Source organism: Zootoca vivipara, chromosome W (assembly GCF_963506605.1).
Source record: "Zootoca vivipara chromosome W, rZooViv1.1, whole genome shotgun sequence".
Taxonomy (NCBI): domain Eukaryota; kingdom Metazoa; phylum Chordata; class Lepidosauria; order Squamata; family Lacertidae; genus Zootoca; species Zootoca vivipara.
Window position 1 is genome coordinate 3,894,916 of NC_083293.1, and position 19,687 is coordinate 3,914,602.

The 19,687-nt window shown below is 44.2% G+C and overlaps 2 protein-coding genes across 2 annotated transcripts in view; one reads left to right on the forward strand and one right to left on the reverse strand.

Annotated features, from left to right (window-relative positions):
- The window catches only part of CD40LG (CD40 ligand), a 49,188-nt gene that overhangs the window by 13,953 nt on the left and 15,548 nt on the right, over nucleotides 1-19,687 (forward strand). The gene's annotated exons all lie outside the window — the stretch shown is intronic.
- The window catches only part of ARHGEF6 (Rac/Cdc42 guanine nucleotide exchange factor 6), a 129,517-nt gene continuing 115,683 nt past the window's right edge, over nucleotides 5,854-19,687 (reverse strand). Inside the window, exon 22 of the mRNA XM_060270030.1 lies at nucleotides 5,854-6,342. The gene's annotated coding sequence lies outside the window, so the exon portion shown is untranslated. The remainder of the gene's footprint in view (nucleotides 6,343-19,687) is intronic.

Here is a 19,687-nt window from a genome sequence, read left to right on the forward strand (position 1 = left end):
TACGTTTTCGAGCACAATTCAAAGTGTTGATGCTGACCTTTAAAGCCCTAAAAGGCCTCGGCCCAAGATACCTGAAGGAGCATCTCCACCCCCATCGCTCAGCCTGGACACAGGTCCAGCTCCAAGGGCCTTCTGGCGTTTCCCTCACTGCAAGAAACGAAATTGCAGGGAACCAGGCAGAGGGCCTTCTTGGTAGTGGCGCCTGCCCTGTGGAATGCCCTCCCATCAGATGTCAAGGAACTAAACAACTATCCAACTTTTAGAAGACATTTGAAGGCAGCTCTGTTTAGGGAAATTTTTAATGGTTGAAGTTTTATTCTGTTTTTAAGGTTCTGTTGAAAGCCGCCCAGAGTGGCTAGGGAAACCCAGCCTGATGGGGAGGAAATGAATGAATATTATTCTGAATGTTGGGAAGATTCAGGAGAGACAAAGTCCTCCTTCACATAGTCAAAACTATTGAATTCACTTCCTCAATAATGTAGTGATGTTGCCAGCTTGGGTGTTTTTAAAGAGGATCAGACAAATTCACGAGGCTTTCAATGGCTATTAGCCATACTTAGTTAGTTAGTTAGTTTATTTAAAGCGTTTTAATCATTGGCATTTCTTCCTTCTTAAAATAATAATTTTTATTTCTTTGCCACAGAAGCAAACTAACACATAACTATGTAAGCACAGACGGAGCATTTTTGGTATAAAACACAAGTTACAGACATGCAGTTACAAGAGTCATATGTAAGACTCTTGCTATATGTAACTGAATATGTATGACGAGTCTATATAGCACTGCTGCAATGAGGAATGAGTCATGGTAGGAGTTGCTTATATGACTCTCCCAATTTATATAATCAGAAAATGGGAATGAGTCTGCCTCAGAACTGTCTGATTTGGCTTTACCCCAGATTACACGTCTGGATCTGACCGGATGTTCAGAAAAAGCAACGTTCCGTACATTCATAAGGTTCCCACATGGGAACCTTCATTGATTTCCAGTGTTTTTCATTAGCATTTGTAAGCTGTGTACATAAATTAACACCATAAGGCAACAGTAAAAATTAATCAAAAAACCAAAACCAGAGGCTCACCTGGCACCATCATTACATACCTTAGCCGCCAGGTGAAAATATTTCTCTCCACCTAGGCCTATGGCCGTTAAGTAATCTATGGTCTCAGGGTGTTTCACAGAACAAAATCAAAATATAAAACCACAAAATATATAATAAAAATAAAAATAATGAAGGCGCCAAGTGAACTTCTCTGAGGAGAGCATTCCACAGACGGGGAGCCACTGCAGAGAAGGCCCTGTTCTCGTGTTGCCACCCTCCGGACCTCTTGAAGAAGGGCCTCAGAAGATGATCTCAAGGTCCGGGTGGGTTCATATGGAAAGAGGAGGTCCTTGAGGTATTGTGTTCCTGAGTCGTTTAAGGCTTTCAAAACCAGTAATTGGGCCCAGAAATTAATTGGTAGCCAGTGCAGTCAGACCAGGATTGGTGTAATATGCTCAAACCGTCTTGCTCTGGTGAGCAACCTGGCCGCTGAATTCTGCAGTAACTGAAGTTTCCGAACCATCTTCAGAGGCAGCCCTACATATAACACATTGCAGTAATCTACCCTTGTGGTTACCAGAGCATAGAGAACAATCGTTCGGTTATCTCTGGGTCACCAACTGAGGCTGATGGAAGGCACTCTGAGCCACTGATCATTTTATCATTATACTGTGTATTATTATGCTCTGTATTGTGATTTTATGATTTTGTTACATAAATTATGATGTTGGGATCTTTGGATAAAGAGCAGCATATAAATAGTATAAATAAATGACGGAATAATAATATAAACCTGAACACTTCCTTTAAATGCCTGCTGGTATCCGAAAGTCTTCACCATGTGCCTGAAGTTCAGCAAGGAGAGTGACTGTCCAATCCGAGTAGGGAGGGGATACAACACTTCATACACAATGGCTATGTACCATCTCCTGCATTGGAGGGTGTATGCCCCCCCCCAATGCCAGTTGCTAGGAGTCAGAATCACAGAACTGTAGATTTGGAAGGGACCCTAGATGTCATCTAGTCCAAACCCTTACAATGCAGGAATCCTGCCCACAGCTGTCCTTTGGTGAACGGACCCATTGTGCCATAATGCTCACAAGTGTGGGGAGGCAGGTCTCGCTTTCATTTAGTTGACTAGGATGATAGACTAGGTGGAATTTTGGCCCGATCTAGCAGGTTCTGCTCATGTTCTTACCTTTAGGGGTGTGTGGGTGTGCACATGCACGTGCGTGTGTGTGTATGGGATTGGATAAATTAATGGGGGAAAGGAAACATATTATCAATGGCTCTAACCATCACTTAGAGATTTTTGAAATATTAAGCTGTATATTGTTGTTGTTGTTTACTCGTGTCCGACTCTTCGTGACCCCATGGACCATAGCACGCCAGGCACTCCTGTCTTGCACTGCCTCCCGCAGTTTGGTCAAACTCATGTTCGTAGCTTCGAGAACACTGTCCAACCATCTCGTCCTCTGTCGTCCCCTTCTCCTTGTGCCCTCAATCTTTCCCAACATCAGGGTCTTTTCCAGGGAGTCTTCTCTTCTCATGAGGTGGCCAAAGTATTGGAGCCTCAGCTTCACGATCTGTCCTTCCAGTGAGCACTCAGGGCTGATTTCCTTCAGAATTGATAGGTCTGATCTTCTTGCAGTCCATGGGACTCTCAAGAGTCTCCTCCAGCACCATAATTCAAAAGCATCAATTCTTCAGCGATCAGCCTTCTTTATGGTCCAGCTCTCACTCCCATACATTACTACTGGGAAAACCATAGCTTTAACTATATGGACCTTTGTCGGCAAGGTGATGTCTCTGCTTTTTAAGATGCTGTCTAGGTTTGTCATTGCTTTTCTCCCAAGAAGCAGGCGTCTTTTAATTTTGTGACTGCTGTCACCATCTGCAGTGATCAAGGAGCCCAAGAAAGTAAAATCTCTCACTGCCTCCATTTCTTCCCCTTCTATTTGCCAGGAGGTGATGGGACCAGTGGCCATGATCTTGGTTTTTTTGATGTTGAGCTTCAGACCATATTTTGCGCTCTCCTCTTTCACCCTCATTAAAAGGTTCTTTAATTCCTCCTCGCTTTCTGCCATCAAGGTTGTGTCATCTGCATATCTGAGGTTGTTGATATTTCTTCTGGCAATCTTAATTCCGGCTTTGGATTCATCCAGTCCAGCCTTTTGCATGATGAATTCTGCATATAACTTAAATAAGCAGGGAGACAACATACAGCCTTGTCGTACTCCTTTCCCAATTTTGAACCAATCAGTTATTCCGTATCTAGTTCTAACTGTAGCTTCTTGTCCCACATAGAGATTTCTCAGGAGACAGATGAGGTGATCAGGCACTCCCATTTATTGAAGAACTTGCCATAGTTTGCTGTGGTCGACACAGTCAAAGGCTTTTGCATAGTCAATGAAGCAGAAGAAGACGTTTTTCTGGAACTCTCTAGCTTTCTCCATAATCCAGCGCATGTTTGCTATTTGGTCTCTGGTTTCTCTGCCCTTTCGAAATCCAGCTTGCACTTCTGGGAGTTCTCGGTCCACATACTGCCTAAGCCTGCCTTGTAGAAATGAGGGCAATTGCGCGGTAGTTGGAGCATTCTTTGGCACCAAGCTGTATATAAATGCTTTTAAATAGATAAATATTGAGGCCAGTTTTCACACAGTGCTGAGCATGACATTTGTCTCTTCTTCACATTTTAATGCAAACCTGCCTCATCCCCAAACACATGAGTGAAATGAAACACAGCAGTCCTTGGATACTGGGCACTTTTCTGAGTTTTATGGTGCAGTTCCTCAACCAAGCTGTCTGCACAAAAAGTATATTTGTGAAAACAATGCAGAAATCTCTATTGTATTATAGGGAAATTGTTTGCAAAAACATGTACATTAGGCAAAACTGCATTCGTGAATGTGCATGTTAGCAGAAATTCACACTAAAATGCTTATGAATTTTCATAAAGTCTTGAAAAAATGCAAACTGATAAGGCAGAGGAGGGTTAAACCCTCCTCACACTTTGCAGTCCCAAACACAATTCCTCCACCTTGCACGCGTGCGTGTGCGCGCACACACACACACACACACAATTCCCATTACAAGGTAAAACCTCCATGATCAGAGGCAGTCTGCCCCTGAATGCCAGTTCCTAGATAGTCACAGCAGAGGAAGGGGTGTGGGCTTCCTGCTGTTACCTGTGAGCTATTAAAAGACATCTAGCAGGTCCTTGCTGGAAGAAGGCCAAAATAGATAGGCCCTTGGTCTGATTCAACAGGGCACTTAAAAAACAAACACACCAACAAACCAAAGCATTTATTTCTTTATTTTTAAGAAAAGGATGTGGTACACCATTTTCCCCTTTGCGAGTGTAGGTGGAGAAGAAATCTTGGTTCGCTTCATGAGTAGAGAAGTATTGTCTCTTATTTATCATGGAATTATAGAGTTGGAAGGGACCCTGAGGATCATCTAGTCCAACCCCCTGCGATGCAGGAATATGCAGCTGTTCCATACAAGGATTGAACCTGCAACCTTGGCGTTATCAGCACCACGCTCTAACCAACTGAGCTATACAGCAATGGCATAATAGTGTATCAGTCTATAGCAGTGTTTCTCAACCTTTTTTGGGCCACGGCACACTTTTCTATGAAAAAAAATCCCGCGGCACACCAACTCTGTGCCGCCCTATATTTAGTTTAGTTTGGAGGGGAGACGTACCGGTAAAGCATGCCGCTGAAGAACTGCTGCGCGGTAGCCAGGCGGACCCACCAGGCGCAGAGCCTGCGGAGCGAGCGGGGACAGACCCCAGGCGGGCAGACACGGGCGCGCAGCTGCCGCCGCCTCCCTCCCAGCCGCCCCAGGCAGCCGCCGCCGCTCTGGCCCAGCAAAGAGAAGCCCTGCGCAGCCTTCCCCGCCTGCCTCCTCCTCCCCAGGAGGGCAATTTGCATTGTCACGTGCCTGGCGGCCGCCAATAGACAACGCTGACCCGCCGGAAAGGAAGCCGGCCGGGTCACGACGCGGGCGCTCGCCTCGCGTCGTGACCCGGCCGGCTTCCTTTCCGGCGGGTCAGCGACGTGACAGTGCAAATCGCCCTTCTCGTCGCGGCACACCAGCCAGTGTTTCGCGGTACAGTAGTGTGCCGCGGAACACCGGTTGAGAAACGCTGGTCTACAGTGTGCCATGTGTGGGTGACTGGAATTAACCATCCAGGGGTGGAATAAGCCCTTGCCACTTTGCTTATTAGTCTATTGAATAAAAACATTATTTTGCAATACTGCAAAGTCTTTCTTGTATCCAGCCTTTCTCGAAACTCATATCTGTTTGTTCAGTTTCTTTGCCAAAGGGTTTGGCCAGATGCGATGATGCCCATTTTTGTATTGAACCTCCATTTTCATCTTTCCAGTCTTTTGCAATTATGGCAGGGCACTTCTGAAGACCTTCGGTAAGGACAGGTGAGAAATTAAATTGGTTTCCAGCTAAATGCAAACCTACCTTGTTTGCACTTTCTGAAACAATATCACACTGAAACACAGCTTTCTTTCAACCCACACGTCTCTGAATTTTGCAATGTAGTTCTCCAGCCAAGTAATGTGTACAAAGGCTCAGGCAAAGTGTGCATTTATTAGTAAATAATTGCATATAAATATGCATTATATTAGGAGAAACTGCTTTGCAAAAACGTGTACATTAGACAAAACTGTGTTCAATAATGTGGCTGTTTGGAGTAATTTGCACCAAAATGCTTAAGAATTTTCATAAAATCTTTTTTAAAAATGCGAACTGATATGGAAATGAGAAGAACCTAAGATTGGAAAAATGAGAAATTGATGCCGGCATCCCTATTCTTGTGTTTCTAACTCACCTCTTTCAACTCTCTCATGTGACTCTGATCGGAGAAAGACCCACCAGGAGTTCCAAACATCCCAAGGGAACGAGGTCTGTGTTCCAGGACATGAAATAGTTACTTCTGTGCTCACAGGCAGAATGGCTGACTGGAACATTGGGCATCAGCAGGTGGATCATGACCAGCAGCTGGTTCACATAAATGGGGGCATTGCAGTGGCAACTGTGAGAACCCACTGGAGAAAGCAGTAGTCAGCTACAGTAATTTTACATGCTGGTTTTAATCATATTTTGGGTGGTTAAAAGACTGCTTTAAGTTCACTTCCTTAAAACAAGTGCTTTACTTACCTCAAAACATGATGTGCCTGTCCTGTTGCACTTGGAGGCCTCTTTTTGCTCATTCTGCTGTTTGCAGACCACAATGTCTGCCCCAAAGTCTTACTCTGATGGCGCCATTTAGGGAAAGCTGGAGACAGAATGTGGAGAGGAGAGAGGCTTGCTCTAACTACCGGTAGATATACAGATAAAAATATTAAACATTAAAAATCTTTCTTCTATCCTGTGCAAGATGAGGGGAGGGATGGGGGAGCAATTTGATTCAGTTTGCATATAAAGGCCAACCTATGCATTTTACACTTTCTGAGACAATATGTGAAAAGGATCACAGCCGCCCTTTGAAATCTGCACTTCTCTGAATTTTGCAACGCAGTTCTCCAGCCCAGGAATGTCTATTGAAGTGCATACAAAGTGCACATCTAAATGCATATATTAGTAAAGAAAAGAAAACACATACAAAAATGTGTTATATGTGAGGATATTGCTGTTCAAAAAATGTGTACATTAAGCAAAATTGCATACACAAACTGTGCCTGTTTGGGGGAAATTCACACTAAAATTTTGATGGATTTTCATGAGAACCTTTAAAAATAAATAAACTAATTTAGAGATGTGTAGAAGTAAATGTAGGATTGGAAACACAGGGAACTGAAATCCTTAATTCAGGGAGGTTTGTAAACATTGCTTATACATTATAAAAACACAGCACAAGAGATCAAAATGAAATGAGATGGTACAATAGAGGGACATTTCTCTGAAATAAACCAGCCACTTTCAATAGCCTGAATAAAAATTAGGGATGCATCTGTCACTTTCAGTTCTCCCGCTTTCACCATTCTTAAAATCATTTTTCTGCAGAAATTTGTTTTTTTGGTTTTTTTTATCCTCATGAAGTTCATCAGCATTTTAGAATGAATTTATCTGAAAACACATTTTTGTATGCAATTTTGAATAATGTACACATTTTAGCAAGCAATTCCCCCCCTACATAATGAAATGTCAGTATGTTATTTTCACTAAAGTCTGTATTTTTCATGCACACTTATAGTTTAAGCATTGGTTTGTCAGAGAATTGCGTCAGAAATTTCAGAGAAGTGCGAATTTCAAAGGCCGGTTGTGTTTCAGCTCCCATATTCTGTCAGAAAGTGTGGATTAGGCAGATTCATCATTAAATATGTACTGAACTGAATTTCTTTCCCCCATCCCTAGTGAAGATGTATATGTTTAGCCAGTGGCGTACCATGGGTTGGCAGCATCGGGGGGAAGGCAATGATCGCCCTCCCTAACCTCCTTATGGGCTCGCATGGGAGGCAACAGGTGGACCTTGCTTTTGCACCTTTGGCAGCTACTCCTCATGGAGGTTGCATGCCAGTTGCCACATTCACCCTCTTCGCTTGGCAAGATCTCAGGCAGGCTGGAGTTCCTGTCAGTGGAGGGTGACAGAGAACAGGCTGAGAGGCCAAGCAAAGCCCTTCCCTGTCTGCCTCTCCTTGGCCACACAGGGCACTGGCAGGTCCCAGTTGAGTGGGTGACTCTCCTCTCCATTGCTCCCACCATGGGGCGTGCACCTTGCCTAAAGACACACACCAGGAGAGAGGCCCCAGGGAAGGGCGAGCATGGGCCAGGGAAAGGTCTGGGGTCTGGCCAGCGGGAGTTCCGCCCAGGAGCAGGTGTCCCTTTGCTGGACGCATGGAGAAGGAGACACTGCCACAGCCCCAAAGGCCCAGCCTGGGTACAGCTCATGTTCCCACGGCTCCAGAAGGTGGCAGCCACGTGGTCTTGGTGACAGAGCCTGTTGTGGGAGCACCGGGTTGAGCCCCCTTCAGTATTCTTTGCCCGGGGCTATGACCTTCTTCGGCCCCCCCATGCTACTCCACTGTATTTAGCTCCCAAGTCATTGGAGCTTGATAAATGAATCAGCTTCTCTACCCCTTTCAAAAGACACTAAATTTGCTCAGGAACATCTAATGAGGGATTACCTGGTATAAAATATAACAAATCATTCCTCAAAACCTGCATATAAAAAAAGGTTGCAGATTGTTGATGAGGCAGGACTTCTCTTTGCAGAAGCCATACTAATTCTTCTGCAATAAGACTTGTTCTTCAACATGCTTAACAATTTTATCTTTAATAATATGGTTGGCATCTGTCTGTTTCAGGAGACATTGGAGGAGTGCATCTTTGCAGTGAAGTCAAATTAAATTTTTAAATAATACTTCCCAACCATTTAATAGGGGTTAAGCTACTTAACCAACCATTTCTTTTTAAAATGGTGTTGTGCTGGCTACCTTCCAAGTGCAACCCTCTAATATTGATACCAATTTATTTATTGATTGATTTACTGCATTTATACCCCACCTTTCCCCTCCCCCAGGAGCTCTAGGTGGCATGCATGGTTCCCCCCATTTAATCTCCATAACAACCCCCCCCCAGGTAGGCTAAGCTAAGTGACTGGCCCAAGGTCACCCAATGAGCTTCATGGCTGAGTTGGGATTTGAACCCTGGTCTCCCAGGTCCTAGTCCAACACTGTAAGTACGGTTCCCACACCACATGGTTAGAAAATCAGCAGTTTATATTTGGGTTAAAAACTCTTGAATGGATGCCATATGGGCTCTGTGACATTTTTTTATTTTTAATCTGTCTCTGAGCCCATAAATTCCATCCTTTATCATCTTCGTCTGCCTCAGTTCTTTAGACATCCTTTCTAAAAAAATAAAATAAAAAATCAGTTGAGGTGGGCCATGTGAAAATCTACCCTGCATCTTCCATAGTGAAGAAAAACTCGAAGAATTCATTCAGTTTCTCTGCAACCTCCTTATCTTCCTTTAGCATGCCTTTTGCTCCTTTGTCATGTAACGGTCCAACTGCCTCCCTGGCTGATTTCCTGTTTTTCCACATATTTAAACAAATGTTTAGTGGTGGTCATTAAAAAAGAAAGAAAAGAATGCTCCTCAAATTCTTTTGTTAGTTTGTTTGCCTCCTACACATCTGGGCAAGTCTAAAATCTGCAGTGCAGGCAATTATCCTCTTAGGGCCCACCAAAATGTGTGACCAAGCTTTTGAGTTCTCCGAAATTCTTTATCAGGCTGGCTTTTGAGCAAAGCAGGATTTTTTGTTTTTTGTTTTTGGCAGGTGGGGTGAGTATTGGGAGGAAGAAACTGTCATTGTGTTATAGCCATAAAGCCCTCAATAGCTTAGGACCAGGGTACCTAAAGGACCATTTTTTACAACAACCCAACTCTGCCTTCATTCCTTGCTTTGACTTGATGGTGAGTTCTGGAGAACTTGAAAGCATCCTCATTATTTTGTTGGCCCTTAGCAAGGAACTGTCCTGCTATGGATTTCCCCCCATTCTTCTTATGTGCTAAATATGGCCACTTTGGTTTCTTTTAATTTTTGCAAGGCTCCAGTTTTCTGAAGGAAGCCTTCTCCTTGCCTTCAAGCACTTTGGATTTGATGGGATATTTCCTAATCTGTGGTTTACACAGTCTGCTACTGGGTCTGTTATTTTAAAGAACTCCCCTCCCTCCCAATTTATTGAGCTGCATTGAAAAAAAGCTTTATATTTGAGGTACAGACCCCCCACCTTAAATAATTCTAGGAACTGTCATTCATTGAGGGTTGTTTGGAACTGTATCTCTTTGCGTTGTAATCTACAGTGCCCAGAATTCTTTGAGGAAAGAAATGTATTTCAAATGTGCTTTAAAGGTAAAAGGTAAAAGGTAAAGGGACCCCTGACCATTAGGTCCAGTCGTGACCGACTCTGGGGTTGCGCGCTCATCTCGCATTATTGGCCGAGGGAGCCGGCGTATAGCTTCCAGGTCATGTGGCCAGCATGACAAAGCCGCTTCTGGCAAACCAGAGCAGCACATGGAAACGCCGTTTACCTTCCCGCTGTAGCGGTTCCTATTTATCTACTTGCATTTTGACGTGCTTTTGAACTGCTAGGTTGGCAGGAGCTGGGACCAAGCAACGGGAGCTCACCCCGTCACAGGGATTCGAACCGCCGACCTTCTGATCAGCAAGCCCTAGGCTCAGTGGTTTAACCACAGCGCCACCTGGGTCCCTGCTTTAAAGGTACAGTGTATATATAGTCTTGTACAAGAGAGTAGAGCGATCTACATGGTTCTCCTTTCAACTTCCTTTTAACACTGAACTTCATTCTTGAGAGATTTTGAGATTGATAGCACCATGTTCACTGTTCCCAGTTGGTTTGAGAACCCCTGCATCTCACACCATGTCCTGGGCACTTCTGTAATCCTATATCCCAGGGGTAGGCAACCTAAGGCCCGTGGGCCAGATGTGGCCCAATCACCTTCTCAGTCCGGCCCGCAGATGGTCCGGGAATCAGCGTGTTTTTACATGAGTAGAATGTGTCCTTTTATTTAAAATGCATCTCTGGGTTATTTGTGGGGCATAGGAATTCGTCCATTTCCCCCCCCCCCCAAAAAAAATACAGTCCAGCCCACCACATGGTCTGAGGGACGGTAGACTGGCCCACGGCTGAAAAAGGTGTTGACCCCTGCTATACCCAATTGCCTGGGAATCAATGCTGTTGACCTGAAAGGGACTTACTTCTTACTTCTGAGTGAGTAGGCATGCCTGGGGCTATGCTCTAAGTCCAGCATCAATTGCATTATTAATTTTTCCAAGGCACACTCATTGCATATAAAAATATTACTACTGTATTATAATTTATTATTTATACCCCACCCATCTGGCTGGGTTTCCCCAGCCACTCTGGGCTGCTCCCAACAGAATATTAAAAACACGATAAAATATCAAAAACTTCACTTCACGATTAAATATCAAAAACAACAGGGCTGCCTTTTAACGATAGCGCCAATCTCCCTTTTGCAGTCCAAAACATCTGGCAGGCATCCCAATCTATATATTTAAATATATATTTACATTGAGATCCATCTACTGTCTACTTATCTATCAATCTCTAATTGATGTAATCTAAAAAGAGAAGAAAGAAAATTGGTTGCGGTTTAAGTGAATGCTTATTATGATGATGGTTAACTTATTGCTCTTTTGCAATTGAGAAAGAAAACATCTTTGGAAAATGTAGATTTAAAACAACAACAACTGGATAACAACCCTTCTCTGAACAGAGCATGATGATTTGCAACAATCTCCCTTTAATTTTGAAGGGGGTAAGCAAACTTCATTTTTAAAAACTAGAGTAAATGTATAAATAAACATAAGCGCACACGCACACACATCGGAGCACCTGAAAATTGCTGAGGGTCTTCACAGACCACTCAATTGCAATGTACCATGCTTGATACTGTAGACCTTTAATTGCACTTTTTAATTGCTCCTTTTCTTATATATTTATTGCTTTACAATTTGCAATATATTTATTGAACTACAATATGAGAACTCTAGAGAAATCAGATTTTAAGTGCTCTTAACAGATGTGCCTCAAGGCCACCTGAAAGCAGCTCATGGACCAAGGTTGGTCTGCAGACCACTGCCTGGCAACCCTTGCCTAAGGCTGCCCTACCTATGAGGCAAAGGGAAGCAAACTGCCTCAGGTGGCAGGATCCACAGGGGCGGCAGATCCTGATGTAGATTTTTATTTCCCGCTTGTTTCTGATGTAGATCTTCCCTTGCCCCTTCTTCCCTGACAGGGAGAGGGGGCACCATTTTGTGGTTAGCCTCAGGATGGAATCAGAAGCTGCTAGAACGGCTTGAAATCTTCCAAAAAAATTATCTCAGAAGAATTCTAGGCCTCCCTCAGGGTACCCCGGCAGCCTTCTTAAGAGTGGAAGTAGGATTACCTTCTGTGTCTGCCAGGGCCCACTTAAGATTTCTGCGTTTTTTCATCAACCTCGCAGATGCCTCAAACACCTTATTGGCTAAACAAGCCTTTGTATCTTTACAACATAATACTACTTGGCGTCAAAACTTATTAGATATTGTATCCAGATACAATCTACCCGAGTTTAATACTCTCAAACTGTGGAGCCCTGATAAAGTTTGGGAACGGATCTTTGAAAAAGATGCCTTTTTAGACACCACAAAGATAAAAAACTCTGGGTTTTCCTACTGGTTCCCCCGAGTAAAGGCAGTCAAAATCTGTGCCAACTACCTGGTGGATATCACTGATCCCACCCTTTGGAGAGCTTTCACTATGGCCCGGTTTCAAGCATTGCCAACTGCATACCTGACCGGTAGATTTACAAAAATCCCAGCAGAACACCGTTTATGCCCTTGCTTCATGAAAATTAAAGAGGATCTTATACATTACCTCCTCTATTGCCCCATTTACTCGGGCTTTAGAGACGCGATGCTGCAAACTATACCCAACTTATAATCAATCCTGAAGATAGAGTAAAAATTTTGTTAGTTGATGCTAACCCACGGATTACCCATGTGGTAGCGGTCTTTGTGATGAAGGCCATGAAAGCCAGGGAAAGATTTATGGATGATAAAGTAAAGACCCCTTCATTGTCTGTTTAACTCTTTGCTTGTTTTCTTTCTCTTCCTGTTTTGTGGGATGAAGGTTTTGTTGGGATAGTATGTACCGGTAATGAATTTTAACATTTTTAATTATTGTTGTGTTGATATTTGTGTACAGGCATGGTCCTCACAATAAACGGTTTTGTTGTTGATACAAAAATGTTGGTTAGCCTCAATTTTTAGCCTCAGTATCAGGTGCCCTGATACTGTAGCTCACACTCACCCTTAATCCAACCCTCATAAGGGTTTTGACTGTTTAAGAGAGAGAGAGAAGCCCACTTCCTTTTCAGGATTTCAGTATAAACTCAAATGATTGCAGATTCATCATGAACAAGTTGTGGCCATAACCCATGTTCCCCTCTGGCACTCCCACTGAAATCAAAAGGTTTAAGCACACATAACTCTGAGTTGGATTTGTAGCTATTAAAAAGGGCTGACCCTACTGTTACCCAGTTAAATCCAGAATGGTTTAAAAACCAATCCCTCTCCCAAGGGAATTCTCTGGAAACCATTGCTCTGTGAGGGAAACAGGGGTCACCAACAGCTCTCACCAACACCCTTAACAAACCACACCTCCCATAATTCTTTGGGGAAAACCATGACTCTCTAAAATGGTATCATAGTGCTTCAAATGTATGGAGATGGACATGGATATATAAGACTGAATTTAGCTGGCCTATTACACATCCTCTCTTAAGAGTCCATATATACCAGAAACAGAAAGTATTTCCCCAAGAAACCATGGCTGGATCTACACTGATCTATAAACACACTAATAAAAACCCCTGTAATATAGCTCTCAATGCAATTTCCCACTGATGACGGTTCACTGCTGTACAAGCACCCTCTGGTGTCACATTTTAATTTTTTTTGTAAATATATTTTATTAAGTTTTCCATATTTTCCAGAATATCATTATAGCAAATATCATAATTCATCAATCCCAAATTGATCCCTCCCCCCCCCCCGGACTTCCCTCAACCTTCCTCTCTGGTTTAATTTAACATAATATCGATTCCTGCATATTACCTTCCAATTCCCCCTTTTAATATTTAATCTTATAATTTATATACATTTTGTTACTTGTAAATGCTTACTCGAAACCTGCTAATGAGTTCAAATCTTTGCATTGTTTCTGTAGATAAGCCAAAAATGGTTTCCAATCTTCTTTTGTTCTTGTTTCGTAGTCTATCAGTTAGTTTTTCCATATCGGCATATTCTGTAAGTTTTTCTTGCCATTCTTTAGTTGGTATTTTATCGCTTTTCCATCTTTATGCCAATAACATCCTTGCTGCAGTTGTTGCATACATAGTCTGTGTTTTAATTGTGTGTTAATTGTCGATATTGCAACCAATCTTGCACATGTTCTCTTATTTCATCAGTCTTTAAGTTTCCATTTTCCTTCTTTCTCCTCTAACAACTCTCTATATGTAGGCCATACTTTCTCTCTCTCTGTTTTTTTACTGTTATTATTTCTATGGGGACAACCATGTCTTTTGTTCTAGTAGTTCCTTATATTGTCCTCACACTTTTAAAAGTGACTTTCTAATTATATTATTCTGAAACGCTTTGTGTACTTTCACTTTGTTTTGCCATGAATACGCATGCCAGCCATATCTATTATCATGTCCTTCCAAATCTAAAAGTTCTATGTTTTCTAATTTAATCCATTCCCGTATTCAAGTAATGCAAGCTGCCTCATAGTAAAGTTTAAAATCTGGAAGGAAAAATCCTCCTCTTTCTTTGGTATCTGTAAGTATTTTATATTTTATCCTCGGCCTCTTCCCTTTCCAGATAAATTTTGAAATATCTTTTTGCCATTGTTTAAAGCAGGCAGCATTACTTATCACAGGAATTGTCTGAAACAAGAACAACATTTTTGGCAATACATTCATCTTAATTGTCGCAATTATTCCTAGTAATGATAAATCCATTCTACCCCAAATTTCTAGATTCCTTTTTATTTCATTCCAATATTTCTCATAATTGTACTTATAGGTATTAACATTCCTAGTTTAGAGCCAAATTCCCAAATATTTGGCTCTTATGTGAATCTCTGTCTCTGTAATTTGAGTTAACTCTTTCTTACCTTTTTCTGTTAGTTTCTTAACTAATAATTTAGTCTTGTTTTTGTTTATTTTAAAACCAGCAACTTGCCCAAACCCCTGCATTTTTTCCAAAACTCTAGGGAGAGAATTATTTGGTTCTTCCACTGTAATAATCAGGTCGTCAGCATATGCTCTCAGTTTATATTTGTTTTTCCCTACTTTAATTCCTTTAATATTTTATTCTGCTCTTATATTTCTCGCCAGGACCTCCAGGACTAAAATAAACAGCAATGGTGATAGCAGACACCCTTGTCTTGTTCCCTTTTGTATTTTACATTGGTTTTTTTTTTATTGTGCTGTTTGCAGTGTTTCATTTCTCCAGTTGGTGTTGTCATTTATTTTGGCGTGTAGTGTATGATTTTGGTGTTGGTGGTTTTTTTTGTTTTTTGTTTATTTTTGGTGTAATTTTTTTGGAATGTAGGATGGGAGGTATTTTGTTTTTTTAATGTGTTGTTTGTAACTTTTTTTAATGGTTTTTATTGTGGGTATAATTGAGGAGTATTTGGTGTTGAGGAAGGTGGGGAGAGGTCCGTTTGGGCAAAGAAAAGGATTGGGGGTGATGGTGCACCCTGGGACCCAGAGAACTACTTTAAAAATCCCAACGGTGGCGGGGTCAAATAGCGAAGCCCCACAGCCCCATAGCAACAGAAGGCATGCTCCGAAGCGCCCGAGCTGTTCGGTTCCATTAAAAAACCAGGAAGTGACAAGGGGAAGGTAGGGGATTGTAAATCGGGGGGGGGGGAATTGGCCACTGCAAATATCCGAGGACTTAAACTGGGGAGAGAAAGTGCATGGTTGGCTTCCGGCTGATCGCGCAGCGGGCACTGTTTTCCTCGGCTAAGGAGAATGGTGTGCTTTCGAGGAAGGGGGAGACTGCTCTAGCGCAGCGGCCCCCCAGAGGAAACCCCCAGAGGGTGGGGGGTGGGAATGGGTGATGGGCTGATGGGAGTGGATAAGAATCCAATGTCTTTGTTCAACCATGGAGCCACCTGGGATGAACAAAGACATTGGATTCTTATCTCATTATGCATGATCAAGCTTTCTTTAGCGCCTCAGCCCTTGCTTTTTCCCCGCAGGACCAATTGCAGTCATCAGCAGTCGTTAACAGCCATCTACAGGTTTACCACTCCCATCAGCCCATCACCCATTCCCACCCACCCACCCAACCTATGTATATACATAAGGGTCTGGCTCTTCTGTTTCAAGTGTATCTGAAGAAGTGTGCATGCACACGAAAGCTCATACCAAAATAAAAACTTAGTTGGTCTTTAAGGTGCTACTGAAGGAATTTTTTTATTTTTCATTCTTTGTTTTTCTTTTTTTCCTTTGTTTTATATTTTGTTCTGTGTTTTTGTTTGGGGGGTTTTTTTTTGGTATCTGAAAAATGAATAAAAATTATTTGGGAAAAAAAGAGAGAAAGTGCATGGTTGTTGTTGTTTTTAAAGACGCAGAGGCTGGTAATCAGTCATAGTATAAAGCCTAGGTTAAAAGGGGCACGACTGCCCTTACTTAAAATGGCCACCACAGCCTCGCATGTGACACAATGCCCACTAAATGAAAAAGCAAAAACCCCTCGCCATGCCCCCAAGTGCGTGTTAGGGGAAATGATGAATGACTGCCTAATGCTGCCAGGCGTTTATTAATGCAGCCGCCAGGGGAGGCTTTGGGCTTGGGCTTTGGAGGGGGAATGGCTGTTTTGGCGGTCAGCCTACTCAGTTTTCCCTGTCCCAACCCATCCCCACTGCTTTGGCTGACTCAGGGTCCTCCCCCCACATGGGAATTTTGTGATGTCATCTGGCAGCGCAGCTTTCGGATGCTGCTGGAGTTTTCAGAGGTTCTGGTGGTGACGTCTAATTTGGGCGCCACTTTTTGTGTTTAATCATTATTTTAGGTGTGAAAGGTGTGGTTTTTTTGGGGGGGGGAATTATGCCAGATCCCTCCCTGATGGGCAAGGTACGTTGTGGCCAAATTTGTTGCATTACGGTTCAGCAGTTACGGAGAAAGGCTGTGACCTCCACGCGCACAATGCCTACATTTATATGTATATATATAGATGAACAAGACAGACAACAGAGGACTTCCTACAACATGTGAAATCCTTTGGCTGGTTTGATTCGTGAGATTGTGCTATTTTTATTTCATTGGATTGGATTGGATAATCTGGACTCTCTTTTTTGTGTTCTACATAATGGCTTAATTCTGTGCCATATCATAGTTACTAAGGGGGAAGAACTATTTATTTTGTTGTATATATGTTGTTGTTTAAGCTGTAAGAAGAAAAGAAATTCCCAGCACCTCCAGGTAAAGCTGGAAATGTCCCCTGCCTGGAACCATGGAGAACTGATTGCAGCTAGATCAGGGATGGGAATCTTTGCTGGCTTCTTATCTTAAAGGTAAAGGGACCCTGACCATTAGGTCCAGTCGTGACTGGCTCTGGGGTTGCGGCACTCATCTCATGTTATTGGCCGAGGGAGCCGGCGTACAGCTTCCAGGTCATGTGGCCAGCATGACAAAGCCGCTTCTGGTGGACACAGAAGCACCGTTTACCTTCCCGCTGTAAAAGGTAAAGGTAAAGGTTCCCCTGACCATCAGGTCCGGTTGTGTCCTGTAGCGGTACCTATTTATCTACTTGCACTTTGACGTGCTTTCAAACTGCTAGGTTGGCAGGAGCTGGGAGCAAGCAACAGGAACTCACCCCGTCGCAGGGATTCGAACTGCTGACCTTCTGATCAGCTCAGTGGTTTAACCCACAGCGTCACCTGGGTCCCTAGGCTTCTTAGCTTACCAGATTCTTATTTCCCCACCCCTTGCAGGTCAATGTTAACAGATGGATGGGGCATCCCACCTGTCAGTCACCTGTCACTACAGCATCAGGCAATGTTGGACTTTGAAGCACCAGTTGTCAGGATTTCAAAACGAAGTATGGGACTGTTTAAAAGCCCTTTTAGAAATACCCTGCTGCTCTTCGAACCTTTTTAAAAAGGAGTCTCAAAGAGCTGTGTGGGTCTGTTTGCAAAAGGGCTTTCAGATAGCCCTGCACAGCTCTTTGAACATTTGGTTGTCAGAGGTTCTAAGAGCAGATCTGGGACAGAAAGTTTCAATGGGAAATGATTTCCCATCTGGAGCAAGGCAGGGAAATGCACCTCATGTACAGCCTCATGTGTAGAGTATGTGGGTGTGGTTTGCCCCCAATGGCCTCACTGGTCAAATGGGCAAGCTGCGTGGGCCCACCCCTGAGCTAAATGGATCAGCATTCCTATGTCCTTGGAATGCGTTCTTTCCCTGAGTCACCCAGGCTAACAGATTAATAACCAAAATAAATTTGTATACATTTGTAGTGAAAGGACAAATTTTATTTTTAAATGTGGTTGGGATCCAACTCCGAACAGCTCCCACTAGCATGGTAATTGATCAGGGATGATAGGTATTGTACCCTGTCACAGGGGTGTTGATGGGCTACTTCAGAGTAACGACGCCACACCGCTCTGCATTTTATCTTTTATTTGGTGCTGCGTATTTACAGTGCTAAAGGCAGTGCTATTTACAGAGACACATCTTAACCGCTTGAGTCAGAACCTCCGAATGGCGCTTGGCGCGTCTTTCTCCAACATAACAACTTGGGGAGACCCAGCCTCTTCCCCCGACGCTTCCTGCGCAATTCCGGAGTTGGGGGGATCGGTCTACCCCCTTACTTTCCCCTTCCTGTCCCACCTGGGACGATGGCTCCGCTACCTTGCCTGAGCCTCGGACACCACTTCCTGCTTCCCCACTTGAGTCAGAACTCTCCCTGCTTTCCCCCGTGCTCGGGGATGGGCTGGACCTCAAGATGGGAGGGGCTTCGCGATATCCCTTGTCCCTCACATCCACCCCCCTCCCAAGCCCTCCTTCTCCCCTCCCGAGGGGCCCCAAGGGTGCCGGGGACGACTGAAATCCTAAAAAGTCCGTGCTGTCCGAGCCCGTGGGTGTGAACACCTCCCCCCAATCCAGCGGACTCCCTCCTTCCGCCTGAGAAGACTGAAAGCCCAAAAATTCCGTGGCATCAGAGCTGGTGGGAGTAAAAATACGTTGCCAGTCCTCCTCTTCTTCTGACATGGTGGACCTCGGAGACGCCCATACCTCTTCCTCCGGGTCCTCAAATTCCGCTGCCCACCTCCATGGTGAACTGCTCTCTGCGACCTCCTCCCCCTCCCCCTCCCCCTCCCTTTCCATGTGCCAGGGCTTGGGCCTGTGGGGGAAGAGGGCGTGGAATTCTTCCACTAAGACTTCCTCCTGTATTTCCGTGGCTGGTACCCATTCATTCTGGGAAGGCGGGGCATCCTCCCACGCCATGAGGTACTCCAGTCCTCCTGCCCCTCTACGGGAATCCAGGATGGCCGTGGCTTCATTGAGTTGCTCCCTGCCTCCCCTCCCCCCCCTCCCTCGGGGGTCTGTTCGCTGCCTTGGAACCTGCTGCTTTCCCTGTACGGCGACAGCAGCGATCTATGAAAGACTGGGTGTACCCTCATGTCTTCCGGCAGTTCCAGCCTGAAGGCTACCGGGTTGACCTGTTGCGTGACCGTGAATGGGCCCAACCTTCTGGGTGCCAACTTCTTGCACCGCCCTCTGGTGGGAAGGCCCTCCGAGGACAACCAAACCTTGTCCCCCACCCTGATGTCCTCCCCCTGTCGCCTGTGGCGATCTGCCCCCTTCTTGTACGCTTCCTTGGCCCTCTCCAAGTGCTCTCTGAGCTGCTGGTGCACCGTCTCCAGTTCCTCTGCCCAATCCTCTGCCTGCGGGCCCTCCTCCTCCTCCACCCTCTCCCTCTCTGGGAAAGATCTGAGGTTGCGCCCGTAGTTGGCCTTAAAGGGCGACACCCCTGTGGAGACGTGCACTGCATTGTTGTAGGCAAATTCTGC